The following is a 13560-nucleotide window of genomic DNA, read 5'->3' on the forward strand; positions in this document are numbered from 1 at the left end:
AAAGAAAAGCATCTTCTGACTCTTTACTCCTTGCTGTGTTACTCTGTCTTTCTGTCATGGCCTGTCATTCTCTGCCTTCCTGTCTCTCCATCATTGTCTTGGGTTCTCTCCTTCTCTGCCTCCTCTCTCCTAGTAAGACAACCCTCTGGTGGCATCTACAGTCAACAACTGCGACACCACAGCCAGAAGCCCACCACCCGCATATTGTCTTCCAGGCCCCCTATGGCCACTGATATTAAAAGAGGCTCCAATTGTCCTCATGTGGATAATAACCAGATCGGCTGGGTCAGGCTGTTCTGCCTGCTGAGTTAGCCACACCACACCCCTGAAAGACCTGGAGGACTGTGTGGCAGGACGCAATGCTATGCAGCAGCCTGGAGCCACCTAGGGAGTGTGCCAGCTTCAGGATCCTATGTCACCTGAAGGAGGCTGTATATCCTGTTTGCCTCCAGGTAGCACATCCACTGGGGAGCAAAGGTTAGAATCTATGTAGATTCTCGACTGGAAAAGCACATCAGGAAATGTAGATAACACGAAGCCTTTCCTAGTGTGGCTAAAGGAGCCTTTGTTTTTATTCATTCAAAACCAATGGCTTGGGCCTCCCCAGCACAGTGCTAGACATGGAGAATCCAGAGATAAGTAAAACACAGAATCTGCCCTCAAGAAGGCCAGATCTTGTAGGATACTAGGACAGTAGACCCACGGCAATTAGAACTGTAAAGAAATTGGGCTGATATTCTTTGCTCACATTGCTTATAGTAGTTTGCAAGGTTGAGCCATAATTTCAAGTTGTTACATTTATTTATTAGACATTAGGATGAGTACTAGTTCTGGTCAAGAAGTATTTCCATTTCCCCATTGCCTCTCTCTTACAACCAGAAAACCATAAGGGAGACAGAATAAGGCAGGCTGCCTAATGATGTTGACTTGAGGAGCAACAAGGTAGTGAGTTCCCTGGGTATCTTCTTTGCCTCTCCTATACTCTGGACAGGGCACTGCAGAACCCTCCAAGTCAGAGCCATCCACAGGCACAGTCAAAAAAAGCTTCAAGAAAATCCTAGTTTCCCTCAGCCAAAGGATCAGCAAAAGGGTCATCTAATCACAGAAACCCATTATGGCAGTACCTGCCCTGCTCAAGCCACATTCCAATAAAAAAACTACAGTCCATCAACAGGACCAAGAGGAGCTTAGCTTCTATTCCACTCCCATCCCTGCCCCCATATAAACAGACAAAGGCACACTAATTCCCACACCAGTGTAGAATCAGTGGGATCCACCTACCTATAAGACTGAACATGACAATTCAAGTCAGGGCTCCATGCCCTCTTTACCCTGGACATTAGTGAGTTGAGCTGTGCCTTCACCCTCATCTAGCACTAACAGAATAGCACAAGGTGGTACAAGGCAGGGCTAGTCCCACTTTGCTTCCTCCTGTCTTCTTGGTACTGACAGGGCCCAGTGAAGACCCAAACCTCCACCCCACTGGCAACAGTGAAAAGGAACAAGATGGTGGGAACAGTGAAAGAGAACAAGCAGGGATATTTAGCACTCTGCTTCTTCCTCCTCTCTCCTACTGTAATCTGCATCTACCTGAAACCTGGGTTTTCACTCCTAGCCTGCAGCAACAAAGCAGAAAGGCAGTGGACAAGGAGGAAGCCACGTGGGCAAGCACAAGAATGAGAACTTGAGACCCTTCCAGAGACTATCAAGAAAGAGATGAATCCTGGGACCTGCCCCTTAAAGGTGTGTGCTGATCTAACCACTGAATTTAAGAATAAACTGTGAAAGCGATTTTACCCTAAGACTCACAAGCTGTGGTATCTAAGGGAATTTCAAAATGAATATTCATTCAACTCAACTGAATGACAAACTTAGATGCCAGGCATGGCCAGGTGCTTGAAATACAGAATAAAAGATGACTTCTATAGTATTCAGGGTTTCATAGCCCAAAGAATCAGGCAGGCAGGTAAATTATCAATCAATAGAATATTGGGTGATGAGTACTATAATTAGGACTTATATAAGGAACAGCAGGCATGTAAGAGAAGCCAATAACGTGGAGGGACTTAGAGCAGGGCTCATACAGAAGATCTGAGATGAAAATAGTTTGTCAAATGATTGAATGACTTGAACGAATGAGTAGTAGATAAAGGTAAAGAAAGTTTACAGACAGACCCTAAGTAGGAGGTACTATTTGTATGTTTCCTTCACAGTGAGAAAATGATCCTTTCCTGTAAACACACATGCATGGACTCTTCTAACTGTGCTTTCCCCTGTACATGACTTCCCCTGGACACATACCAAAGTTTCCCCTACCTTTTACCTCCCTGCCTCCAGGAGGATCTGATAAGGTGTTACCAGGTCTTGAAAACTAGAAATCTCTCTTGGCCATCTGTACTTTGAGAGGTAGGAAAGCATGTGCCTTATGCTTAACCATCCTGAGCTGCTGACTGTAAGTTATCCCCTTTCTCTGGGAGACCAAAAAACCTTCCATTGAGGGCTGTATCCCTCCTTGCATGAGCTGTGTTCCCTGACCATCCCTTCCTGCTCATCCTCTCTGCCTCTTTAATGCTGGGGCCTGAGGAGTATTTCTGCAGGGCACAGAAGAAAGAAAAAAGGCTAGGGACAAGGCCTCATTCTAGAAGTATTCTAATCCATTCCATTGGTCAAGTAAATCTTACCAGTCTGAAATCTCTCTTGCTCAAACAAAAGTCTGCACATTTCTCACAGAGAAATGGCACTTAATGAAACCCCAAGTCCATTATGTCTTGTCACTGAAAGTGAGTTCTGACAATGGCTGAAAAACTTCCTGGAGAGCTGACAGTGCATGTGTCTGACTCTTTAAGAGACAATTGTGTGTGGTCGCATATTGCTTTGTGGATTGGCGGGTGGGTAGGAAAGAGGCACCTGACACTGACTCTCTCACCTGCTGACATGACCCATATGGAAAAAATGAAATCATGGGTGTATGGCATCATCCAAGTACCAAGAAAGAGCCAACACTATTTGCCTCCACTGGGGGTTCTCTGAAGGTTTAAGGTCAGAAATAGGACATGCAGAAAGCATGTGTATTTCTGCATGTAATTTTATAAACTACATTATGTTACACATTCTTATCTATTTTCCTTGCCTTTAAAATTGTAAGACTAACACTACCTTCTCCAAACAGTCCACATTACAATTAATGAGCTCTGAAATACTATAGATAATGGTGAGACATAATATATCTTAAATAAGTGTTGCCGTTGTTATTATCATATTGCCAATTTCATGTGATGGTAATCAATTATGATTATAAAGGACTTGCAGTATACTGGAAGTTTTTACATTCATTGATGAGAAAATAGTTATTGTCAACATTTATAGAGTATCAAAGAAGTTACGTGACTTGCCCCAGGGATCAGACTACTGATAACTGAGCTAGGAAGTATAAAAGAGAGAGGTGGATAAGAGCTCAGCTTTTGGCTTTGGACCACAGAGCACTGATCTTACTATGCAACACTGGGAACATTACCTAGCCCCTCTACCCATCCAGTTCTTCACCTACAAAATAGTTTCTTACTTCATAGGTTGTTGTGCGGTACAAGTAAGATAACTGATGAAAAGCAGTTAGAGCTGTGTGTGGCATATAGTGTGTGCTCCATAAACATTAGCTACTATCACTGTGCTCAGATTTTCTGAGTTCAGCATCTCTTTCCACTACATAACTCTTACGACAGCACACTTCAGAATCGGTTTTAAAATAAAAACTAACTGAAAATTGTGATGTGTCTATTCTCATTTAAGAGGTAGTAAGAGTATGCACCTAAAGAGTATGTCACAGAGTAGAGATTCATGGAGAAAAGACAGAGCCCAGTGGAGAGTGCTTAGATTTTTTTTTTTTTTTTTTTTTTTTTTAGACGGGGTTTGCTCTTGTCACCCAGACTGGAGTGCAATTAAACAATCTTGGATCACTGCAACCTCTGCCTCTTGGGTTCAAGGGATTCTCCAGCCTCAGCCTCCCAGGTAGCTGGGATTACAGGTGGCCGCCATCATGCCAAGCTAATTTTTGTACTTTTAACGGAGTCGGGGTTTCGCCATGTTGGTCCAGCTGATCTCGAACTCCTGACCTCAGGTGATCCATCCACTTCTGCTTCCCAAAGTGCTAGGATTACAGGTGTGAGCCACCATGCCTGGCCTTAGATTCTATTTTTAAACCAGGGAGAACAAATACAATACCATGCAAGTATTCTATGCTCCCGCGTAGTCTAAAGATATAGCCGATTCCTTCTTAATATACATTATCAAATAGACATAAAGGAGTAAGAAGGTATTTTCCCTGTCCAAGAGTGGCTAGAAGACCATTTCTACTAACAGAAAACAGTGGGGGATGGATATCTTGTAAGTCCTTGTGCTACTTCATTGATAATTCACTTATTTTATCAGAAGAATCAATGAAATAGTGGGGATGGGAGAAATGGAGGAATTATGATTCTGGGCTGACTGATGGGAAGACCTACCTGGTGAAGTAGAAGAGACAAGATCGGGGGAAAAGTACATTTTAACTTCTTTTTGAAACAGAGAGGAAATACATCCTTCAAGTGTACTACTTAATGATTTGCATCTTGGAGCCAAGATCTGAATTTGAATTCTGATTCTACTGGTTGGTTTATACATGACCTTCAATACCTTACTGGCAGGCTCCAAATTTCCTTTTGTCGTTGATTTTAAAGGAAATACAGATGATTGTTTGTTACTAGAACTATCCTTAGAACTAAATGAGATGGTGCATGTGACAAATCCAGCACGGTGCCTGGCACACAGCATGTGCTCAAAACAATATTTAATTCTTTGTCTTGGGTTTGAAACTTCAGAGTTCAAACAAATGGTAGCAAATCTCCCGCAGTCAGAGAATCTACTGGGAGCACATGGATGGCATTAAATAAGGATTTCCGAGAAGAGAAATTGTGATGAGACAATTATGAACAATTCTAATGAGATAAGAAATGTTGTTAAAGTAACAACTGTCATTTCACAGAGGCTCTCTGACAAGCTCAGATTGCAAAAGGCCAAAGATAAAAACATGGGCAAAAGGATGTATGAACTAGGAGATACATAAAACAGGAGTACAACAGCCCCATCAGGATGTGGTGTTGGGGCTGAACCACAGCAAACTGATAGTGTCAAAAATGCCACAACCAGACAATAGAAACTTTGAAGCTTCATTTGGTGAGGGCAATTGAACAAGGGAGTTACAGACATCTGCTTAGATGGAGATGGTATATTATTAACCTAGGAGAGGACCCTGGCAGAGCTCTGCATACACCTCTTCTTACCCTTTCTCCAGTCAAAGAAAGTGATGTGCAAACAGGAAAGACCAAAGCAAATATTGCAAATGAAGGATTGTGGCATCAGATAAGGAAGGAGATGAAAAGGCCATGAGCCAATCAGAGGGTTATCAGAGGCCAATGGTGCAGAGCAGAGCCCCTATAGGCTGGTGTAAGGACTTTCACTTTTACTCCTAGTGATATAAAGCACTGTTTTGAGCAGAGAAACAAACAACAGGATCTGACTTGGGTGTTAAGGCGATTACCATGGCTTCTGTGTTGCAGAGAGATGGAAGGAGATGGAAGAAGGGCAAAGGTAGATGCCAGGAGATAGACCGGTTAGGATTATGCTACAATGCTTCCAGTTAGAAGTGAAGGTAGATTGTACCAGAAGGTTAGCAGTAGAGGAAGTAAAGGCTTCTGGACACACGTTTAACATATACAAAAATGGCAACAATAGAAAAGTAGAGTGAAACTTCAGCTCATGGCATATCTTGCTTCTTGCTTTTTCTATACTCATTTTTTCCTACTATTGAATTAGTGAGAGGTAAATACTAATCCACACATATTGTCAAAAACTTTTAGAGATACATTATGTTAAAAACATAAGCACATTGCCATTTTCACATCTGAAAAACTTAACAATAATTCCTTGACAGCATCAAATATCTAATCAGCATTGAAATTTTCTTTATTGTCTCATAATTTATGTTTTTACAATTTTTTTGAAATCAGTATTCACACAAGCTCCATGCAATGGGTTTCTTTGATGTCTCCTAAGATTTAATCACCTAGAGATTTCTCTTGCTTTTTGAACTTTCCTTAAATTTATTTTTGAAGAAACCAGGTTATTATTGTAGATTTTCCCACATTCTAGATTTTGCTGAATATGTATTGTTGTTTATCATATTTCTTTGACTTCTAAATGTCTCATAAACTAGCAATTAGATTTAGATCCTTGGTTATTTTTTTTTTTTTCTGGAAGAATACTTTATAGATGGTGTATGTACTTTCATGGAAAGGTGCTTAATGTCTGATTTATTCTCTTTTTTATGTTAAGGTTGAACAGTGGATACAGATATTGTCACACTGGTCTATCATGAATTTCTTCCTCACTTTTCACTTGATGTTATTAAAAGACATCAAGAAGCATTGCATTCATCCTTTATTTATTCAGGGTTACAAACTAGTAATATTGTAAGAGTGTCGTTTCTTTTTTGCCTATTTGTTATTAAATTCTAAAAGAGAAAATGTTCCTTATCAAGTACTTGATTACTTTGAGGTAAAATTTAAACAGAAAAAGTAGATAGATGCTTATATGCCTTATTTTTACCAGCTTTCAGAATCACGTTTTTCTAGCATCCTCCAAAGGTGGCCAATGTGGCTTTTGTTTTTGTATCATTATGAACTTATGGATTTAAATATTTGATGTATTTTACTGCATTATCATAATTATTCTTTTTAATCAAACTTTTTGAGATAATTATAAATTTACATGCAGTTATAAGAAATAATATAGATAGTTCATACACAATTTACCCAGTTATCTTCAGTGGTAACATCTTGCATAACTGCAGTAAAATATCTCAACAAGAACATCGACATTGATACAGTCCTCATAGAGAACGTCTTCATCAGCACAAGGATCCCTTCATGTTTTCCTTGTATAGACATATACATTTACCTCCTGCCCTCACTGCTGCTTTAATCCTTGACAACCACTGAGCTAGTCTTCTTTTCTATGATTATCTCAATAATGTTACATGAATTGAATCATATAATAGATAACCATTGGGATTGGCTTTTTTTTTTTTCCATTTAGCATTAATTCCCTGAAAATTCATTTAGGTTGTTGTGTATATCAAAAGTTTATTAATTTTTATTGCTGAATAATATTCCATGGTGTGGATGTGTCACAGTTTATATGAGCATCTACCTTTTGAAGGACATCTGGGTTGTTCGCAGTTTGGAGATATTAATAGAACATCTATAAATATTTGTCTAGATTTTTGTGTGACATAGTTTTCATTTCTCTGGGATAAATGCACAAGAATACAATTGCTGGTTCATGTGGTAGTTGCATGTTAATTTTTTAGAAGAATTGACAAACTGTTTTCAGAATGGCTGTGCCATTTTGTAATCTCACCAGCAATGTATGAGTGATCAAGTTTCTTCACATCCCCACAAACACTGTTTGTATTTTGATTTTTTTCCTTTCTGGTTATGGGCATGTAAATTACCCCAGCACGCATTGAAGAAATTATCTCACTGCCATAGAATTACCTTTTCACCATTGTCAAAAATAAATTGGGCATTTTTGTGCATTATATATGTAGGTTTTCTACTCTGTTTCATTGATCCATGGTATCAGTTCTTCTGTCAATGTTACATAGAATTGTAGCTATATAACAAGTCTTGAGATTGGGTAGATTGATTCCTCTCACTTTTACTTGTCTTTTACAAAATTATTTCTTTGCTCTAGTCCTTCGTATTTCTGTATAAATTTTAGAATAATCTTGTCTATAGATACAAAAAAAATTCCTGAGATTTTAGTGGTAAATTTTTATATCAATTTAGGAAAAATTAACATTACCATGTTGTCTTCTAATCCATGAAAATGGTACGTATCTCCATTTGATTAGATCTTCTTTATTTCACCAGCATTTTGTATTTTTCAACATGCAATATTAGTATATCTTTCATTAAATTTATACCTGTTTCTTTTTTTTTTTTCGAGCAATTCTAAATGGAGTTGTATTTTAAATTTTGGTGTCTACATATTTATTACTAAAACCTAGCAGAACTGTATATGTTTATCTTGTATTCTGTGACTTTGCTAACTTGTTATTAGTTCCAAAAGGTTTTTTGTAGATTCTTTGGGATATTCTACACAATTATGTCATATGCTAACTAAAAAAAAGTGTGTATATATACACATATATACGTGTATATGTATATGTACGTATATATGTGTACATATATATGTGTGTATATATAATTTATATTCAGTCTATATGATTTTACTTCCTTTTCTTGCTACATTGAAATGACTAGAACTTCCAGTGCTAGGTTTAATAAGAGTGGTGAAAGCAGACATGGTTTCCTTGTCCCTAAACTTAGAAAGCATCCCATCTTTCACTGTTAAATATAATGTTAACTTCAGTTCTTTGCAGCTGTTTTTTTAATCAAGTTAAATAAGATACCCCTCTATCTCTTTTAGAGTTTCTAATCATAAATGTGCATTTAATTTTGTTGCATATTTTTGTTACATACTCTGCTCCAATTAATATGGTCATATGATTTTTCTTTTCTGCCAATCTCTGAACAGGTGTATTTAGACCATTTACTTGAAATGTAATTGTAGGTTCACTAGGGCTTAACTCTTTCCTTGTATTTTTTGTTTTGGAGATGGGAAGCTTCTTTGTTTGCACTCATTGGTTCTTTCAAGTTACTGTTTTCTTGGCCTCCAAATCTAGGATATATAAGACAAAAAGAAAACCCATGGAATTCATGACAATGTTATTCCTTTGATCCTGAGGTCACCAGTAAGTCTAACTCCTTCTCTCCATCTTTTAGAGTTTTATGGGTTTTTTAAATACAATTTCAGTGTTTTACTTGCACTTAGCAGAAGGAATAAGGAAAAGTGCATCTATTTTACACTCCTAGAAGCAGAAATGTGATTATTATTTTTGATGTTGAAAATGCCCAATATTTGGTCAAAGGGAAGCATCTTCAAGTTGGATCCTGTCTCCTTTTGATATTCTCTTAGAAATCTTTGATAGCTTCCTGGCTTTCTGCATAGCATACTGCTCCAGGCTCATCATCTTACCATCTATGTAAAAGTGTATATATGAGGGTATGTGTTTTAAAACACTACCAATATTGTACTAGCAACATGATCATGAAAACTAAGGTAGTTTTTTGTATCTTTATTTGGTGCTTTGAGTGTAGCACAAAAATCATTTGTTTTAAATTCTTTTGAAATAATTCCATTCTGTATAGTTATGTCAAAAATACAAGACATTTTAAGGTTTATTGGTTTTATTTTGCTTTTTAATTTTTGGAAATTGTTTTATTTCTATTTTATTTTGGTTTTATTTTGCCATTACGTGGGATATTATTTAGTTTTGATGTCAAATATACAAAATAAGGCATATTTAAAGACATCTAGCTTTTATCTCTATTTCCTCCAACAGGTTTGCTCTCTGTTCCACTGATTTAAGGTGCTAGTTTCATTGTATTAAAAAATATATAAAATGAGGCCTATTCCTAGATTTTCTATTCTGTTTTAATGTCTTTTGTGCTATTCATGCATCAATCCCCATTGTTTTACTTGTAAAGGTTTTAAGAACGTGTTCTAGTATCTGGTTGAACTAACATAATTTTATTGTTCATTTTCAGAAGAGCTTCTATTGCTTGTTGTTTTGCCAAGTAAATTTATAATCAACTTAGCTAACTTTTGAAATAAATCTAATGGTATTTGGAGAGGTATTATACTAAATTTATAAATTAGATTATGGATATATTTTGAAGATTTATCCAACAAACTTTCCAGAGAGATACAATGTGAGGCGTAAGAGAACAAGAACAGGTAAAGTTAATCCTAAAGTATTTTACCAGAGGAAATGGAAGGAGAGAGTAGCCAGCCACTGATACAGGGGCAGCTGTGGTAGGGGTAGCAGCAGGATTAGAAGCAGAGTCAGTAAGCTTAATTTAAAATAGGTTTGACATGCCTATCATATAACTAATTGGAAATGTGGATCAGGCAGTTGGAAACATGAGTCTGGAATTCAGGGTAAAGGTCAGGGCTGGGGATGTAAAGTTTGAAATCACTGTCAAGAGGTTGATATTTAAAACTATGCAACTGGTTGATGTTGCCAAGGGAAGGAGTAATGAAGAGAGACTCGATCCAGGACAGAAGGACAGTTGTGGTATTCTTGTTATTGAGAAAGTGAAGTAACTGATAAACAGCACGAGGAAGCCTGGAACAAGGATAGGTCAAAGTTGAGACTGTGGTTGGCTCAAGACCACCATACACAGAGAAAGAAACAGCAGCAGTAGTAGTCCAAAACAAAACAATAGTAGTCCAAAAAGTGGAGAATAGAAAAATAAAGTCAGAGATGGGTTAACTTGGGAATGCCAAGCCTGAGCAGAAGCAAGGCTCACAAAGGGAGCAGTTTGGGCCTATGTGCCTAGGGGGTATGCACATGTAGCCAGTGTTTTGCACACACTATCTTCTTCAAGAAGAGATGTTCTTGGGTGGCAGTGTCTTGGTGATGATTACATCCTGCAGCGTCTACAGAAATGTTTTTATCAGGATTCTTTCTTACAAATAGTAATTACAATCTGTGACTACCTTAATTATAGGAGGAATCTATTGGAAATATAGGGGAGCTTCATAAAACTGAGAAGATGAGGATGAAGACTTAGAAAATGGCAAGACCTTTTGAAAATCAATAGCAGGATATATAGCATCTGTGTTATAGAAGATTTGGTAAAGACACCCTCAGGCTGGAGACAGCTACAGCCACCAAGGAAAACAATCACAGCTGCTGGAAACTCACCTCAAACAGTCCTCCATCTTTGTATCATTTTCTCCAGAATCAGAGCCCTGAACAGAAATATCTGACTGGCCAAGTGTAGGGAATGCGCTTCTATACTGGCTGTGGTGCTGAGAAGAGAAAGTTTTCACTTTGGCTTCTATTGTGGGAGGTGTGTGGTACTGCAATCCACCAATAATATGCACAACAAGAGAACTCTTCAAAAACAAGAATTGAATGCTGGACAGCCAAAAATTAAATGACAAAATGTTTATCACACGTGAATCAAGAATTTGTAGACGTGATAAATTTTAATCAGGGAACTCTGAGGAACTGAGAAGGGTGAAAAGGAGATAAGCCTGGAGACTAAAGACATACTTTTAATCATAATTTTTCAAAAACAGCAAAGGATAGATTCTAGAAAAGTGCCAGCTAATCAACTAAAGAGTATTGTTAACAAAGAATAGGTTGAGTTCAGGAAGAGGTTGAAAAGAGTCAAGATCAGGAAGGAAGTTGGTCAGGCAATATTCTAAAAGAGCTTCTTAAATGACTGATCTGTTACCAATGAAACATTGTGAAGCACAAGAGTCAATGCATTCAGTTATGGGCTTGTAATTCAAAAAGATCTTAAAAGCTTGGAAACCTGGGCCAAAACATACTGGAATAAATGGGACAAACGTAACTGGGGTAAATGTGAAATTTTGTATGTGGGTTCAAAAACGCAATCGTTCTTATGGGAGATGGAATTTACCCTTCGTTCAGAAATTTAATAGTAAATGAGACTTGAAAGATCATATATTAATAGTTCACTTGCCTTATCTAACAGGGATATTAACTTGAAGCCCAGAAAAAGTGACTTGCCCAAGGACTCACAGCTAAATAGCAGGAAACCCAGAATTAGTACTCAAGTTTGAAGACTTTCTTAAAATACTTTAAAACCGCCCTAAAGTGCCTTTAACCTGATATCCATCCCAAGGAAATAATTTGAAGCTTACCAACATGCATTTAATGGGTGCCAATGGTATTCTGCAGCTGTTAAAACTTAGCCTGCAATAAAAGAGGTGGAGTGTTCAGAGCTGGAAAAATGGTGAAGCATCTTCTACCCAAGTCAGCCAACCTTGGAGGGTTGCACTTGTTTCCCTCAATCTTATTTAAGAAGGATTCTGGCCAACATAAACTCTAGAAGAGTGAATCCTTAAAGATGGATCCTGAGTGACTAACTGGGCCTAAATACAAAATACAACCAAGCAGCCATTTGCTAAAGAAAGGTCACACAGGTATTCAGCATCCCAGGAAAACCCCCACATGCTTAACTTTGTTAAGACAACGTTTAAAGTTGCCTGCTTCTGTTTATGCTGCCTGAATCAACCTATAGGCTGTGACCTGCATCCACCAATCAGAAGTCAACAAGCATCAATCAATCAGAACTAAGCAAGTGTGCATCCCTCATTTGCATAAGTGGGCCCATGTGGGAACATGGGTGGGAACTTTTTCTCTATAACATAACTTTCTCTTTGTTCTCTGGGAATGCATCTTTGTTTTGTACTGAAGTCTGTATCAAATTTTTGGTTTGCAAACTGCACAAAGAAATAAAGTCTCTCTTAACCCAATACTTCTTTTTCAGTAGTCTTGTTAACACTAACTAGGAAGGATCCAGAGGAAGGATGGTGAAGTTTCTGAAACATGACCACAGAGATGGTTGAAGAAAGAGTAGATAGAAAAGAAGCAGCTAAGGGAAGAGATAGTAGCCACCCTCTAATCTATCAGACATTCTTATGAGAAGAAAGAGACATTTACTAAGCTGCCCTGACAGCAGAACTAGGGTCATCAGGCACAAGTGATGGAGTAAAGATGTGTCACTACAAGGGAGCATGAGCCCCGTCGGTGAAGCTGCATGAATACAATTTCATCTTCATCAGTGAGGGATGCAGTGGCAAGTAATACAAAGTCCCTTTCAACTCCTAGCTTTTTGTGATTCTATTAGTTTCCTAATTGGACATTATTTTTTTCTACCAGATATTAAAGTCTTTGAAATTAAGCTCATTATGTCTCAGAAAGAAGTGACTCTGTCTTACACTCTCTGTGGTGCCCACAGTGCCTAGAACAATGGAAGATACACAGTGCTTAATCAATACTGGGTGGCTGTTAGAGCCTTTGATATTCTTTTCTATTCCTCCTCCTTCTGCCACAATCGTTGATCCTGATCCACTAACCGCAGAGCAGCAAAGGGAAAATTGTCACACACAAACGCATGCATGGTATTATAACGGTATCTTCAAGGAAATAGAAAAAGGATTGAGAAATGGATTTTAAAATTTACGTGCTTGTGCAGGATAATACTTAGACACACACAGTTCTTGGGGAAAAAAGAGCTAATTCTGGCTTCATACTTTTATACACAAGATCACACACAACAAATCCTGACATTGTGACTGTACTTATCTCTTTTCTCTGCCCCATATTGTTTTTCTATAGCTGTTCTCTTTTAATGTTGAGATGCATGCTATTACAATAAGATGAAAAGAAGTTCAGTTTGAAGGACTGGGAAGAGAGTGCGTGAGGGCAGATTTATGGCAGAGCTTCTGGCTCAGATGTTGCATCTAATTCAGACTCTGTCTCTTGCTTGACTCCATGTTTGGGTAAGTGACTTCAATGCTGAGCCTCAGTTTCCTCAACTGAAAACCAGAAATAATATTGCTTATCTCAAGAGGTTG

Source organism: Rhinopithecus roxellana, chromosome 5 (genome assembly GCF_007565055.1).
Source record: "Rhinopithecus roxellana isolate Shanxi Qingling chromosome 5, ASM756505v1, whole genome shotgun sequence".
Lineage (NCBI taxonomy): Eukaryota > Metazoa > Chordata > Mammalia > Primates > Cercopithecidae > Rhinopithecus > Rhinopithecus roxellana.